Below are 15,597 nucleotides of genomic sequence, written 5' to 3'. Positions count from 1 at the left end.
TTGCGGCTAAAGGGATCAAGGAGTATGGAGAGAAAGCAGGAAAGGGGTACTGAGGTGAATGATCAGCCATGATCTTATTGAATGGTGATGCAGGCTCGAAGGGCCAAATGGCCTACTCCTGCACCTATTTTCTCTGTTTCTCTGAAATGTCCTCCTTTCGTGCTGTAAATTTCTATGAGTCTCTGAGAACACAACCTTTTCAAACAGTCACAGGATGATTCGGGACTGACAGAACATTCCTTTTTAACAGACACAGAATGATCCAGTTGTGATGAAAGTTCATTGATATGAAAAGTTAACACTGTTTCCCTCCCCGCAGATTCTGCCTGGTTTGCTGAGGGATTCCAGATATGTTTGTTTTTAGTTCAGATTTCCAGCATCAGCACTATTTTACTTTTGTGTTGTAACAGTACTCAGTGGCTCTGTGGCGCAATGGATAGCGCATTGGACTTCTAGTCAATGGCACATAAGGCATTCAAAGGTTGTGGGTTCGAATCCCACCAGAGTCAGATTTTGTGTCAGGATTTGGTGTTTCCTGGGCCGCAAAGTACATTTTGTCTCAGAGAGGGAAACTGCAGCCCTGCACTTTCTGTTACAAGTGGCTCCAATCATACCCACTTTGCTTCTGAGTTCTCTTAGCGTCCTGAGTTTATTGTGCAGTAACAGGATGAGGCCTTCGAGCCTGTTACACAGGGACAGGACGAGTCCATTGACGATTCAAGCTAGCTAGATGCAAAGTACAGGAGAAAGCCATTCAGCTCCTTGAGCCAATTCTACAAGAAGAGTAGAAGTCCATTTAACCCTTCAAACCTGTTGCAAAGGATGAGGACGAGGCATTTCAGACCCACAGCCCTGTTATACAGGAAGAGGTGGAAGCTAATCAACCCCTCGAGCCTGTTACAGAGGACCAGGGGAATGCCATTCCGTCCTTCAGCCTGTTACACAGGAACATCAGGAGTCATTCAGCCCCTTGAGCACATTACAAAGGCGAAGGTCAATCATACTAGCATGGTGGTTATTTCACTGGACGAGTGATCCAGAGAGAGGGAATCACAGCCCACAGCGAGAGTAGGGGATTTTAAATTCAATTAAATAAGTCTGAGATTTTAACAGTATGAGTGAAGGAGACAATTGTCGCAACAAACCCATCTGGTTCACTAGTCTACTTTAGGGAAGGAAATCTACAGTCTCGGCCTATATGTGACTCCAGACCCACAGTAACGTGGTTGACTCTTATCTTTCCTCAGAAATGGCCTAGAGAGCCACTCAGATGCATAAGGTGGCCCACAACCACCACAAGGGCAATTAGTGATGGACAACAAATGCTGCCCTTGCTAGCGATGTCCACATGCTTGAATGAATAAAAGAAAAAATAGGTCCTCTAGATTGTTACAAAGAAACAAGAAGAGCTTCAAGGCAGGTCAGAGAATGCGGAGTCAGGTGACAACTAGATGAATGGATAGCTAGCTGTCTTCAAGATAGAAAACAGAGAGTAGGGGTAAAAGGTAGTTTTTCATAGTGGCAGAAGGTGTTCCACAAGGATCGGTGCTGTTGTTCACAATTTATATTAAAAGCACAATTTCTAAATTTGCGGATGACACTAAATTAGGGTCGGTGGGGGGGGGGTGGGGGGAGTGGTGGTGGGGGGTAGTTAAGACTGAGGAGAACTGCAACAAATTACAGGAGGACTTTATTACACTTGCAGAATGGGCATATAACTTGCAAATGAATTTCAACCCAAATAAATGTGAGGTATTACATTTTGGTACGAAGAATAGGGAGCTCACTTTTTATTGGAACATGCCAGACTGGATGGTGTCGAGGAACAAAGGGATCTCGGAGTACAAATACACAAATCACAAAGTTACCACACAGGTGAGCAAGTCCATAAAAAAGCAAACCAAGCACGAGGAGTTAATTCTAGATGTACATCATCGAAATGTAGCGACGTTATAGTTTGAGAGGGGCGGCGTAGAGAAAATATTTGCAATTGTGCAGGATTTCAGAACTAGAGGTCATAAATATAAGATTGTCATCGATCAATTCAGTAGGGAATTCAAGAGTAACTTTTTACCGAAGAGTGGTTAGAATGTGGAAGATGCTACCTCGAGCAGCAGTTGAGGCGAATAGCAAAGATGCATTTAAGAGTGAGCTACCAAAGCACATGACTGAGAAAAGAATAGAAGGATTGCTGATTGGATGAGATGATGTTGGGGAGAAGGGGAGCTCGTGTGAAGTATTAACTCCAGCAAATCCAGTTCGGGAAAATAGTCTCTTTCTGTGGTGCAATCGATACAAAATTATGTAACACCCCTTTGAAACATCAATAACAACTTATATTTATACAGCACCTTTAATTATAGTGAAATATGCCAAGGCGCTTCAGAGGAGTATTATGCGGTAATAATTTGTCTCCGAGCCGCATAAGTAGAAATTCGCCCAAGTGGCTAATAGCTTGGTCAAACAGGTGTGGTTGATGATGAGGAAGAAAACTGTAGACTGCAGGAAGATATCAATGAACTGGTCAGGTGGGCACAAGCATGGCTAATGGAATTCAACCCAAAGAAGTGTGAGGTAATGAATTTGGGGATGGCTAATAAGGCAATGTAGTACATGTTAAATGGTAAATCACTGAGTAGTGTAGAGGAGTAAAGGGACCTTGGAGTGCATGTCCACAGGTCCCTGCCAGTAGCCGACCAGGTAGATAAGCAACACGGAATACTTGCCTTTATTAGTTGACCTATAGGATACAAGAGCTTGAACTGTGTAAATCACTGGTTACAGCACAGCTGGAGTACTGCGTGCTGTTCTGGTCACGGCATTACAGGAAAGATCGTGAGGGTTCAGAGTTGATTTACGCGGATGTTGCCTGGAATGGAGAATTTAGCTAGGAGGAAAGATTGCATCAACAGTGTTTGTTTTCTTTGGAACACAGGAGGCTGAGGGGGGACCATATTGAAGTGAATAAAATTATGAGTGGCCTAGATAGAGTGCATTGACAGGATATATTTCCATTAGTAGAGTGGTCAATAACCAGGGGCATAGATTTAAAGTCATTGATTGGGGGGAAGAGCGGATTTGAGGGGAACTGTTTTCACCCAGAGGGTGGTGGGGGTCTGGAACTCACTGCCTGAAAGGGTGGTTGAGGCAGAAGCCCTCACTACATTTAAAAAGTACTTGGATGTGCATTTGAAGTCCAGCAACCTACATGGCTACGGACCAAGAGCTGGAAAGTGGGATTAGGCTGGATCGCTCTTTGTTGAACGGCGCGGACATGATGGGCTGAAATGGCTTCCTTCCGTGCTGCAAAGTTCTGAGTCTATGACAACCGATCCCTTTCAAACAGACACAGGATGATTCGGGACTGACAGAGCATCCCTTTTTAACAGACACACAATGATCCAATTGCGATGAAAGTTCATCGACCTGAAACATTAAATTTGTTTCGCTCTCCGCAGATTCTGCCTGGTCTGCTGGGTGTTCCCAGGTTTCAAGCATCAGCACTATTTTACTTTTGTATTGATGCAGCACTTGGCGGTTCTGTGGCAGAATGCATTAGACTTCTTGTCAATGGTATGTAAGGTATTTAAACGTTGTGGTTTTGAGTCCCACCTGAAACGGATTTTAGGTCAGGATTTGGTGTTTCGTGGGCTGCATAGTGAATTTTGCAACAAATCAATACTTCAGAGAAGGGAAACTGCAGTTCCTGCACTTCCTGTTACACAAGAGGCGCCACTTATCCTCTGAGTTCTCTGAGCACCCTGAGACTATTGCACAGTAACAGGAGCAATACATCGAGCCGGTGACGAGAGGAGTCCATTAACCCCTCAAATCAGTTGCAAAGGACAGGAGGAAGCCAGTCAGCTACTTGAGCCTGTTTTACAAGAAATGCTGAACTCCATTCGGTCGTGCGAATCTGTTGCATAAATGACGAAAAGGCAATGCAAAAGCCAAGAACGTGTTGCACAGAAATAGGAGGAGGTCATTCAGCTTCTCCAGCCGGATACACAGAGACAGGAGGAGACCATTACCCCCTCGGGCCTGAGAAATAGGACGGGCGGAAGCCATTCAGCTCCTTGAGCCTATTCGACAAATAGACTAGAAGTCCATTTAGCCCATCGAAAAGTTGCATAGGCTGAGGCATTTGAGACCCGCGGACTTATTATACAGGAACAGCAGGAGGCTAATCAACCCCTCGAGCCTGTTACAGAGGACCAGGGAGATGCACAGGAACAGGAGGAGTCATTCAGCACCTCGATCACATTACACAGGCGATCAATCACAGTAGCATGATGGTGATATCACTGGACTAGTAATACAGAGAGTCGAAATCACAGTTCACCACGAGAGTAAGGTAATTTAAATTCATTTAAATAAATATGGAATTTTGAAAGTATCAGTAATGGTGACCATTGTTGTAAGAACCCCATTTGTTCACTAGTCTCCTTTAGGGCAGAAAATCTGCCGACCTAACCGGGCTGGGTCTATATGTGACTCCAGACCCACATCAACGTGGTTTCCTCTTAACTGCCCTCTCAAATGGCCTCATCATCATCATCATCATAGGCAGTCCCTCGGAATCGAGGAAGACTTGCTTCCACTCCCAAAGTGAGTTTTTGGGTGAACAGTCCGATACGAGAGCCACAGACCCTGTTACAGGTGGGACAGACATTTGTCGAGGGAAGGGGTCGGTGAGGCTGGTTTGCCACGCGCTCCTTCCGCTGCCTGCGCTTGGCCTCTTCGTGCTCTTTGCATTGAGACTCAAAGAACTCAGTGCCCTCCCAGATGCACTTTCTCCACCTCGGGCGGTCTGCGGCCAGGGTCTCCCAGGTGTCAGTGGTGATGTCGCACTTTACCAGGGAGGCTTTGAGGATGTCCTTTTGGGTCTGTAATGGATCCGTTGGTGAGGATCACGGCCTGCATGTCATCGTGGAGCAGGCGAAGGATGTTGACAAACATTTGGGGGCATCCGAAACGGAGGAGGATGCTCCACAGACCCTCACGATTGATAGTGTCAGAGGCCTTTGTGAGATCGAAAAAGGGCCATGTATAAGGGCTGGTGCTGCTCCCTGCATTTTTCCTGAAACTGGCGCGCTGCAAAGATCATGTCTGTTGTGTCCCGTAGGGGACGAAATCCACATTGTGATTCCGGGAGGAGCTCCTCGGCCACAGGGAGAAGACGATTGAGGAGAACTCGAGCAACAACTTTCCCAGTGACTGATAACAGGGAGATTCCCCTGTAGTTACCGCAGTCGGACTTGTCCCCTTTTTAAAAATGGTCACAATCACTGCGTTTCTGAGATCTCCCGGCATGCTCTCCTCCCTCCAGATGAGAGAGATGAGGTCATGTATCCGCGCCAACAGCGCCTCTCCGCCATACTTTAGCGCCTCAGCAGGGATTCCATCCGTACCCGTAGCCTTGTTATTCTTCAGCTGTTTTATGGCTTTACCTACCCCGTACAACGTCGGAGTTTCACTGAGTTGATGACGGGTCACATGCTGTGGGATGGAGTCGAGAACACTCGAGTCAAAGGCAGAGTCTCGATTGAGGAGATCTTCAAAGTGCTCCTTCCATCGGGCCCCGACAGCCTCGGTGTCCTTGATGAGTGTTTCCCCGTTCTTGGCCAGGAGTAGGGTGGGGCCTTGGGAGTTTGGACCGTAGGTGGCCTTGACTGCAGCAAAGAATCCTTGCATATCGTGGTTGTCGGCCAGTTGCTGTATCGCCTGTGCTTTTTCCATCCACCACCTGTTCTTTAGGTCCCGGGTTTTTTGTTGGTCTTGAACCTTGAGCCATCTGTAATGTTGTTTTGCAGCTCCCGAGTTGGGTTGTTACTTGAGGCTCAGAAATGCTTTGCGCTTGCGATCTATTGGTTCTTCGATCTCCTGATCATTTTCATCAAACCAGTCCTGATGTTTTCTGGTTGAGTGACCAAGTGTCTCTTCACAGGCACTGGTTATAGAGGCCTGGAGGGCAGACCAAGCGCTGTGGGCATTCAGCATCTCAGGGTCATCAAGGCACTGTATAGGGCTCTCTTTGCTGGGTCTCTCAGTGCCCCAGCATTAACTTTTTTGTGGAACTGCTTCTGCTGTCCCCTCTGCTTTGGGGCAATGTTAATGTTGATGATAGATCGGATTAGGCGATGGTCCGTCCAGCAGTCGTCAGCTCCTGTCATGGCGCGGGTGATGCGCACATCCTTGTGATCCCTGACTCGGACGATGACATAGTCAAGCAGGTGCCAGTGTTTGGAGCGAGGGTGTTGCCACAATACATTGTATTTGTCCCTCTGGCGGAACAGGGTGTTGGTGATGAGGAGTTCATGTTCTAGACATTTTGTCAGGAGTAGGGTACCGCTGGAGTTGGCTTTCCCTACCCCCTCTCTGCCAATCATGTCTCCCCAGAGGGCTGTGTCTTTGCCGACCCTGGCATTAAAATCACCCAGGAGGATCAATTTGTTGCCCGTGGGGATGCGGGACAAGGATGTCTCGAGGTTGGAATAAAATCCCTCTTTAGCCTCATCCATTGCCTCGAGTGTAGGGGCACATGCACTATGACTGGCACATTGGTTCCGAGATAGGGTGATACGGAGAGTCATGAGGCGTTTGTTAACCTCACTGGAGGAGTCTTTGAGGCGGTTGACCAGCTCATTCTTGACGGCAAAGCCGACTCCATGAAGACGGTGTTCTGCCTCTGGTTTCCCTTTCCAGAAGAAGGTGTAAATACAGTGCGTAAATGAGATAGGGACAAAAGTTAATCTCATGCATAGAGAAACTCAATGACTGAAGCTACCACTGTCCTTCAGTAACCATATTATCATTTATATAATTCAGTAAAAGAAAGGTATCGATTAAATGATGGTAATTAAATGAATACTTATTTTTTCACATTAGTTGCATGTCATCAATTTTATAAGTTTTTCAATTTAAAAACCGTGTTGTAAATATTACATCCCTGATCAAGAATCAAACCTATGTTGCGGTGGTACAAGGAGCGGATTTAGCAAATGTAATAAAGGTAATCTCAAAGAGGCGTTAATGTATGATCAGGGTTACAATTTGTTTCAGTGTGAAACAAGTGGATTGAAATGAACCATAATGTCATCAATTATACTGATGCAGCGATGCAGCAATATAGCGTTCGGTGGCATGGTGAATTCCGTGCTTTCACAGTCAGGGAAATCGCACTATTAATTCAAAAACTTATTTTTAAAAATAGTTCATGGGGTGGGAGGGGGGCGGTGAGGTTAGCAACAATCACAATCACTCAGGAGGTGGTACTCAGTAACATAATGGGACTAAAGATGGATAAATCCCCTGAATCTGATGGCTTGCATCCTAGGGCCTTAAGAGAAGTAACGGCAGGGATAATGGATGCATTGGTTGTAATGTACCAAAATTCCCTGGATTCTGGGGAAGTTCCAGCAGATTGGAAAACTGCAAATGTAACGCCCCAATTTGAAAAAAGGAGGCAGACAAAAAGCAGGAAACTATAGACCAGTTAGTCTAACATCTGTGGTTGGGAAAATGTTGGAGTCCATTATTAAAGAAGCAGTAACAGGACATTTGGAAAAGCATTATTCGGTCAGGCAGAATCAGGATGGATTTATGAAGGGGAAGTCATGTTTGACAAATTTGCTGGAATTCTTTGAGGATGCAACGAACAGGGTGGATAAAGGGGAACCAGTGGATGTGGTGTATTTGGACTTCCAGAAGGCATTTGACAAGGTGCTACATAAAGGGTTACTGCTCAAGATAAAAGTTCACGGGGTTGGGGTAATATATTAGCATGGATAGAGGACTAGGTAACTAACAGGAAGCAGAAAGTCGGGATAAATGGTTCATTCTCAGGTTGGCAATCAGTAACGAGTGGGCTGCCACAGGGATCAGTGCTGGGACACAACTATTTATAATCTATATTAACGACTTGGAAGAAAGGACCGAGTGTAACGTAGCCAAGTTTGCTAATGATACATAGATGGGAAGAAAGGTAATGTGTTAGGAGGACAAAAAAAATATGTAAAAGGACATAGGCAGGCTAAGTGAGTGGGCAAACATTTGGCAGATAAAGTATAATGTTTAAAAGTGTGAGGTCATGCTCTTTGGCAGAAAAAATCGAAGAGCAAGTTATTATTTAAATGAAGACATATTGCAAAGTGTTGCAGTACAGCGGGACCTGGGGGGACTTGTGCATGAAACACAAAAGGTTAGTATGCAGGTACAGCAAGTGATCAGGAAGGCCAATGGAATCTTGGCCTTTATTGCAAAGGGGATGGAGTATAAAAGCAAGGAAGTCTTGCTACAGTTATACAGTGTATTGGTGAGGCCACACCTGGAATACTGCGTGCAGTTTTGGTCCATATATTTATGAAAGGATATACTTGCTTTGGAGGCAGTTCAGAGAAGGTTCACTAGGTCGATTCCGGAGATGAGGGGGTTGACTTATGAGGAAAGATTGAGTAGGTTGTGCCTCTAATCATTGGAATTCAGAAGAATGAGAGGTGATCTTATCGAAACATATAAGTTTAAGAGGGGGCTTGACAAGGTGGATGCAGTGAGGATGTTTACACGGACGGGGAGACTAGAACTAGGGGGCATTATCTTAGAATATTAGCCACCCATTAAAATTGAGATGAGGATGAATAACTTCTCTCAAAGGGTTGTAAATCTGTGGAATTCACTGCCTCAAAGAGCTGTGAAAGCTGGGACATTGAGTACATTTAAGACATAGATAGACTGTTTCTTAACCGATAAGGGAATAAGGGTTTATGGGGAACGGGCAGGGAAGTGGACCGGTTTTTCTAATATTTAATTGAACCTGGGACCTCTTGCAAGTGTCTGCCAACAACCCCGAAGCTAGAATCATACATCTAGTGTTTAAAAGGGAACAAAAGATCAATTTGACTTCACTGTGGAACAGTTTTTCTCACTCAAACTTAGAGGCACTACCGTGGGTGCCACGATGTCTAGGTAGCTAGCCATCGAAATTCAGATTCATATATAAATATTTATACATCTACACGTATCGAAGCTGTTTCCTGGTGGTAGAGTGGTTAATATCCGGCACACTAGCCTGATTTTGACTCTGGATCAATTCATTACATAAAAATAATTGAGGTCTGTGAGACGATTAATAATTGCTATAATAACTGTTAATAACCCTATTAATTACTGTTATAGACCAAACTTACAGTCTATCTTGCTTCTCCTGCCTTTTGCGGACACTTGTTCCAATTTAATTTTATAAAATTTGCTGAGTTCGCTGATTGCGAGGAAATGGTAGGAGCGTCTGTGCCCCATTGTGTGGCATAAACTTAGAATATTGGGGCCGCCCATTAAAACTGAGGTTAAGAGAAATGTATTCTCTCAGCTGGTTGTAAATCTGTGGAACTCGCTGCCTCAGAGAGCTGTGGAAGCTGGGACATTGAATACATTTAAGACAGAAATAGACAGTTTCATAAGCGATAAGGGGATAAGGGGTTATGGGGAGTGGGCAGGGATGTGGACCTGAGTCCATGATCGGATCAGCCATGATCGTATTGAATGGGAGAGCAGTTTCGAGGGACCATATGGCCGACTCCTGCTCCTATTTCTTATGTTCTTAAATCAGGAAATGATGAACAGGCTGGGTCTCTTTTCTCTTGGAGGGTGACCTAATGGAGACATTTAAAATTATGAAAGGAGTTGATCGAATGGATACAATGAGAATGTTTCCATTTGTGGGGAAGAACATAACCAGAGGCCATCAATATAAGATAGTCACCATGAAATCAGATAGGGAATTGAGAAGAAACTTAGTTACCCAAAGAGGGTGAGATTGTGGAACTCGCTACCACAGGAACTGGTTGAAGCGAATAGTATGGATGCATTTAAGGAGAGGCTAGACAAACATATGAGGGAGAAAGGAATAAAGGGTTAGACTGATAGATTTAGATGTGGAAAGATGAGAGGGGACACCAGTGGAGCATAGCCGACTGGCTGGGCCGACTGGCCTGTTTCTGTGCCGTATATACAATCTAATCCAATGTAATCCTAAGTGAGCCTATTGCACAGGAACAGGAAGAAGCCGTGCAGAACCTTGAATCTTTTACACAGGGGCAGGCTATTAATCCCCTCAAACATGTTCAATAAGAACAGGAGGCAGCCATTCAGCTTTTCAAGTGTCTTACATAAGAACATAAGGCGGGTCATTCAGCATCTTCCAGACAGTTTTTGGAATAGGAAATCTATTCAGCCCCTCCAATCTGTTGTATAGGAACATTCAGCCCATAGAGTTTGATAAACTGGAAAATTAGGAAGATATTCAACCTCCCGAGCCTGTTACATAGGAACAGAACAAGGATATTCAGCCCATAGACACTGATTAAAAAGGAAGAAAAGGAGCTGATTCATCCACTCAAGCCTGTTCTATAGGAGCTGAAGGAGGCCAATCATCACCTTGACCCAGTTATGCAGGTGCCGCATGAATCTAAGGGTATGCTCGCACAGTAGTTATGTTACTAGTTTAGTAATTCAGAGACATGAGTACAAATCCTAACATGGTAGCTGGGGATTTTAAATTCAGTTCATTAAATAAATCTGGAATTAAAAAGCTGTTATCTTGTCTTTCCTCGTCCAACTCCATCAGCAGAATGTTCTATTCCCTTCTCCCTCATATGCTTATTTAACCCACCCTTTAAGTGCATCTACACTATTTGTTCAACCATTCGCTGTGGTAACGAGTTCCACATTCTCACCATTATCTGGGTAAATAAGTTGCTATTTGAATTTTTGGTGACTATCTTATATTGATGGCCTCTCATTTTGTTCTAACCCACAAGTGGAAACACTCTGTAACTGCTCTATCAAAACTCTTTCAGAATTTTAAAAAGTTCTATTAGGTCAACCTCAGCCTTTCAAGACAAAAGAGTGTCAGCGTGTTTGTCGTTTCCTGATCGGTATACCCTTGCATTTATGGTATCATCATTGTTAATCATTTTTCCGCCCTCTCCAGTGACTTTTTATACTATGGTGATCAGAATTGTACGCAGTACTCCAACTGCTCTAGACAACTTCATCATTACTTTTCTACTTTTCTATTCTATCCCGTTAGAAATAAACCCTAATGCTTGGTTTGCTTCTTATGGCCTTGTTAAATTGTGTCGCTACTTTCAATGATTTGTGCATTTCTACTCTGAGATCCCTTTGCTCTTCTATCCCACTTAGCTCCGTATTTACCGAGTAATACGTGACCCCCTATTTTTCTTACCAAATTTACCTGCGTTGAAATTAATTTGCCAATTACATGCCCATTCTACAAATGTATTAACATTACATGAATTATTTAAAGCATCATCAATAAGGCTAATTTCTTATTAATATTTCGCATAATTCCTTCGCTCATTTATAAATTGTTGTTTGCAATGGATTATTTAAAATTGTAAACTGCATTGGCCGAGATTCAAACCCAGGTTTGCAGCATTGCAAGTGCTAATTCTATTCTTAAACCACCAACGCTCCCATTCAGGTCAAGTGCTTTTCCCAGCAGGTTGCATTTAGTTTTGCCTTTTATTAATACAAGTGAGGCTACTGCTGTAAAATAAAATGAAAAGTGCTGTAGATGTTGGATATGGAATTGTTCATTGAATGCCAGAAAAACTCAGCAGCCCAGCGAACATCTATGGACAGAGAAACGCTGGGTTAACGATTCAGATCCATGAGCTCTTGGCAGAACTAACGTTTGGAAGCTTTGCTTCAGAAATTTGTTTTCTCAGAGGGTTGTAAATCTGTGGAATTCACTGCCTCAGAGAGCTGTGGAAGCTGGGACATTGAATAAATTTAAGACAGAAATACACAGTTTCTTAAATGATAAGGGGATGAGGGGTTATGGGGAGCGGGCGGGGAAGTGGAGCTGAGTCCATGATCAGATCAGCCATGATCTTATTGAATGGCGGAGCAGGCTCGAGGGGCCAAATGGCCTACTCCTGTTCCTATTTCTTATGTTCTAAATTATCGTAGGTTCAGTGTGAGTCCGCTTGTGAACTTTGTCAGCTGCTCAAGAATAACAAAGGTTAAGAAACTGCACTCCCTCGCCCCCCAAAAACGCAATGTACGGGGATCGAACCCGCGATCTTGGCGTTATAAGCAATGAGCTAACCGGCCTTTCTTTATTGCTACGGTTGTCAGGGGAAACTTACTTGTGTGGCCCCGGCTTATATTTTCGAGACATCGTCAAATTGCCAGAAACTATGTGACAACTTCCTTATCCCTTTGCATAAAATCTGCAGTTGTCAATCATTCACTGTCCTATCTTCCTATTGTTCCTCTTCAACTGGCTCAATGGGCTGAATGGCTCTACTTGTTCATGGGTGACAGTATTGTGGAGCTGAATGGCCTCCCCCTATTCCTTTGTGGTCTAAATAGGTTCCACCTGTTGCTATCTAACAAGCTCGAGGGTCCGAGTGGTCTTCACCTGTCCCATGTAAAAGTTTCCAGGGGCAGAATGGCCAACTTCTGTTCCGATAAAACAGGCTCGAGGGGCTGAATAGCAACCCAGATGGGTTTGTTGTGACAAAGACCACGATTACTGATACTTCTAAATTCCAGATTTATTTAATTGAATTTAATTACCCTGCTACTGTGGTCGGCTGTGACTTCCTGCCTCTGCATTACTAGCCCAGTGTTATAACCACTATTCTAATATGGTTGTCCTCATCCAGTTCCTGTGCAACAGGTTGTGGGACGCATTGGCATCCACTGATCTTATGTAACAGGCTTGAGTGGCTGAATGGCCTCCTCCAGATCTGCTGTAATAGATTCGAGGGGCTGATTTGTCTACTCGTGTTCCTCAGTAACAGGCTCGAGGGTGCTGAATGACCTCCTCCTGTTCCTGTGTAATAGTTCGAGGGGCGCTATGGCATCCTCCTGTCCAACAGCAACGTTCTAGAGAGGCGAAATGGCCACGCCCTTTTCTAGTGTAACAGGCTCAAGAGGCTGAAGGCCTTCTCCTGCTCCTGTGTAACAGGTTCAAGGACTGAATTGCCTCCTCCTATTTCTCAGTAACAGGCTCCAGGGCTGAATAGACTCCTCCAGTTCTTCAGTAGCAGGCTTGACATTGCAAATTGGATCCTTATGTTTTTGTCTAACAGGCTTGAGAGTCTGAATAGCCTACACCTATTCCTATATAACTGGTTCGAGGTGTTAGATGGCCTTGTTCTGTTCCTATGTAACAGGCTTGAATTGGCTGAATGACTTCCCAAGTGTTCCCATGTAAGGGGCTTGGGGAGCTCATTGGCCGCCTCCTCCTGTGTAACAGATTCAAAGCGCTGAATGAGTTCCTCCTGTTACTGTGGAACTGGCTCGAGCATCTGAATGCCCTCTACCTGTTCCTGTAAACCCTTCTCGAGAGCTGATTGACCTCTTTCTGCTCATGTGCACCAGACTTGATGGGCTGAATGACCTCCTCATATCCGATGAAATAGGGTCGGAGGACTGAATGGCCACTACCTGTTCGAGTGTATCAGTGTCGATGGACTGAATGGACTCCTCCTGTTCCGATCGGATCATGTTCCAGGCACTGATGTGGTTGATGGCCTTATTGTGCTCTCTGCTGTCACGGTGCAGAAAGAAACATAGTGTTTAGGGGGCATAGTTTCAGAATAAGGGGTCGCCCATTTAAGATGGAGATGAGTAGGAAATTCTTCTCTCAACAGCAAAAGCAACTTTATTTATATAGCAAATTAAACCCAGTGAAATGTCCCAAGATGCTTCACAGGAGTATTATGAGATAAAACATTTGACACTGAACCACATAAGTAGAAATTAGAGCAGGTGTCCAAAAGCTTGGCCAAAGTGTTCCGTTTTAAGGAGTGTCTTGAAGGAGGAAAGAGAGGTAGAGAGACGGAGAAGTTTCGGCAGGGAGTTCTGGAGATTGAGGCCCAGGCAACAGAAGGTACGGCCACCGATTATAATCAGGGATGCTCAAGAGGGCAGCATTCGAGGAGCACAGACATATCGGGGGATTGTGGGGCTGGAGGAGGTTACAGACAAAGCTCATGCTTTCGTACGACTCAGTGAGGATGTTGACGATGGCTTGGAGTTCAGCCTCTGAAGGTGCGCAGACGCAAGCGTCGTCCACGTATTGTAGTTTGACGACAGAGAATGGGGCAGTCTTGGATCTGGCCTGGAGGTGAGGAAGGTTGAACAGGTTGCCACTGTTTCTATAACTTAGTTCCACTACGTCGATCCTATCAAACCCCTTCGTAATGTTAAAGATATCTGCGTTGTCTTTTCAAGAGAAAAGCTCCCCAATCTGTTCAGTGTTTCCCGATCAGTAAATCCTGTCAGTTCTGGGCGAATTGCTTCCTGCTGTGCTGTGAGATTCTATGTTTCGACTATTTAATTTTCACGTCTCCTGTGAGATACAACGGGGCAAGCATTGCCGGCCAATTGTCTAATATTTTGCAACGACCATTAAACTATTAAAACAGTTACATTGTGTAGCTGCGATGACACTGAACTTGAAATCTAATGGGGTTTCCCCACGCAGATTTGAACTCTGCTCGCAGCCATTGTACGGCAATATGTTATCTTCTTTAATCATCTCCCTGTGGATATCACTGGCCCCGAATCTAATCACAGTTCCCTCCACAGCCCTTTATTACACTGATTGACGCGAAGCTGTTGTTCGAATTGGAAACACTAATAATTTACCGGCATTAATTAATGATTGTTAGTTTGTTGTAAACTATTTGCAAAGGTCAGTGAGAAATAAACACAGAAAACAGCATGAAAAAAATGCCTTTTAATAAAGAACCCTGCAATATTTGGGTGGAAATCAGCTTGAGCTAATGAGTACGAATGTGGTTAGGTTTTAAAAAGTTGACCAAGTTTTGACCAAATGACCAGGGTAGGAGTCGAGCCTACAATCTTCTGATCACACCGGAGTTTACACTGAAGTCAGATGCCTTATCCATTAGGTCACGTGTCCCCTGATTGCCAAGCAGACTAACGGTGAGAATGATTAGATTTATTTCAGTTCCATACTTTGCACTGCAAACAAAGTCGCGGCGGATATGGAACTGTTCATTAAATGCTGGAAACGCTGCGCAGGTCCATGAGCTCTCGGCAGAGCTAAGGTTTTGCAGCATTGCTTCAAAGTATTGCAGGTCCCGTGTGAGTTTCGTTCCTAACTGGTTAAGCAACGTCCGCCCCTCACCACCAAAAATAAAAGAAATAACTAGTACAGGGATGGAACCCGCGACATTGGCATTATTAACACCACACTCTAACCAACTGAGCAAACCAGCCTTATCATTTTGTATTTTTATCGAACGCTGTGTAAGAAAAAAACTAGCATTTCTGCAGCGACCTTCAGCTCAGGATATCCCAAAGCGCTTGACAGCCAATCAAGTACTTTCAAAGTGTTGTAATGTCGGCTGGGTATGGTGTATGGCGTACAGAGTATGGTGGAGTAAAGTATGGCGGAGAGGCACTATTAGCACGAATGCACGACCTCATCTCTATCATCTGGAAGGAGGAGAGCATACCAGGGTATCTCAGAGATGCAATAATCGTGACCAGCCTTAAAAAAGGGGACAAGTCCGACTGCAGCAACTACAGAGG

The 15,597-nt window shown here is 44.5% G+C and overlaps 1 non-coding gene across 1 annotated transcript; it reads left to right on the top strand.

Moving 5' to 3' along the window:
* The first annotated feature begins 418 nt into the window (after positions 1-418).
* trnar-ucu (transfer RNA arginine (anticodon UCU)) lies at positions 419-509 on the top strand. The gene is given in 2 exon segments: positions 419-455; positions 474-509. It is a non-coding gene; the product is annotated as a tRNA-Arg (tRNA).
* The last annotated feature ends 15,088 nt before the right edge of the window (positions 510-15,597 follow it).

Source organism: Pristiophorus japonicus, chromosome 7 (genome assembly GCF_044704955.1).
Source record: "Pristiophorus japonicus isolate sPriJap1 chromosome 7, sPriJap1.hap1, whole genome shotgun sequence".
NCBI classification, from domain to species: Eukaryota; Metazoa; Chordata; class Chondrichthyes; family Pristiophoridae; genus Pristiophorus; species Pristiophorus japonicus.
The sequence above is the reverse complement of the archived record's forward strand: the minus strand, read 5'-3'. Positions and strand labels throughout refer to the sequence as shown.